At 31.7% G+C, this 1622-nt stretch overlaps 1 pseudogene; it reads right to left on the reverse strand.

Annotated features, from left to right (window-relative positions):
* Nucleotides 1-936: 936 nt before the first annotated feature.
* LOC145278374 (5S ribosomal RNA) lies at nucleotides 937-1053 on the reverse strand (annotated as a pseudogene).
* Nucleotides 1054-1622: the final 569 nt, after the last annotated feature.

A 1622-nucleotide genomic window follows, 5' to 3' on the forward strand; every position in this document is an offset into this window, starting at 1 on the left:
GAAACCAACAAATCATATTATTATTATTATTATTATTATTATTATTATTAATAATAATAATAATAATAATAATAATAATAATAATAATAATAATAATAATAACAATAATAATAATCGTTTTTAAGTCATTTCTTTTTCAAATCTCCATATCGATTTCGGTTCCTCCAAAATATGCACATATTTTCGCAAACATAAAAATATAGTTGTGCAGAATATATAGATTGTAGTTTTAGTTTAAAATCAATAAATAGTTATTATTTTATTATTGCAGTAAAAAAAAACAATAAAAAGAATCGTTTTTACATTGGAAAATAGTAACATTTTTTTCAAATTTCGATATCGATTCTGATATCTCCAAAAGTTTCGATTTTTCTGATTCTCAATTCCGATTAATTGTCCCCACAATACTAATAATAATACTAATAATATTAATATCGCCTAAATCACAAATACAACTTTTGAAAACATCGGCTGTTGTTTAATTTTCCATTCTTTCCTCATCTCGCCAAATTTTATAAATTTTTTCATTCAAAAATATCAGTAGAAAAGAACACCGGAATACAGCATTAACAATTAGTGAGAAAATACAGTACAATAAATATATACATGTATATAATCAAATAACATTATAATCAATAGCGTAAGGTGGGGCAAATACCGTAACCAAGAGACTAAATTCGTATTCCACATTGTATCATGAAAAAAAAAACGTATCCTAGGGTCACCGTATCCCTGGGTTCTATTGTATATAACAATGCTTTGAAATGGCTTCCTTCAGTCTTGACAGACTATGGATATCCACTGTGAGGGTGCCTGCGCTTGAAATTTTTGTGACAAGAGTTGCGCAATCACCAACCACACCTCTCCTTAGTCGACATTGTTGGATACCAGTGGCAAGTAGAGACAACTGGAAACAATGCCGAGATTAGCGGAAACCACATACAGCGCCTAGAATTCCCAAATGGTCACCTACCTGGTACTAGCCAGGCTCAACGTTGCTTAACTTCGGCGATCTGACGGGAACCAGTGTGTCAACGTGATTATGCCGCACACACATTGGAATATATACATCTTAAATGCCGTATTAAGTTTTTATAAAATCCAATAAGTCTTCGTTTCTTGTATAAAATGAAATCAGAAATAACTTTAATCAGATTAACTTCAAAAAGGAAATTATTTTATATTGGACGTTTTGCTATTTGCAATTAAAGTAATATTTAACTAAGCGTGTAATTAGTTTTGCCTGAATGTTCTCTGTGTGTAAAATTTCAACTCGTAGATATTCTTTCAAAACAAAACCTATAAACAATAGTTGTAATTGTGACTCTTGACAGACAGAGAAATAAAAGTTTATTTGAGAATTACATTAAAGGGTGGGGTTGCTACATCTGAGGACGCGCTGCTTCATACTACAGGAATAACTCATGGAAAGAAATAAAAATCCGACTCGGCGCTTTTTTCTAGATACAAATAAAATGCATTTATTCGTGGTTCTTCCAAAACAACGCATTTCATTATCTTTCCACGCGTGCTTTTCGCACACACACATCTGTTGTCTCGTTCTCATGTTTGTACATCCATCTTCACCGACACGCACTTCGACCACGTGGTGTATTTTTCTC

Source organism: Euprymna scolopes, chromosome 6 (genome assembly GCF_053919585.1).
Source record: "Euprymna scolopes isolate OS-2025 chromosome 6, ASM5391958v1, whole genome shotgun sequence".
In the NCBI taxonomy this organism is placed as follows: domain Eukaryota; kingdom Metazoa; phylum Mollusca; class Cephalopoda; order Sepiida; family Sepiolidae; genus Euprymna; species Euprymna scolopes.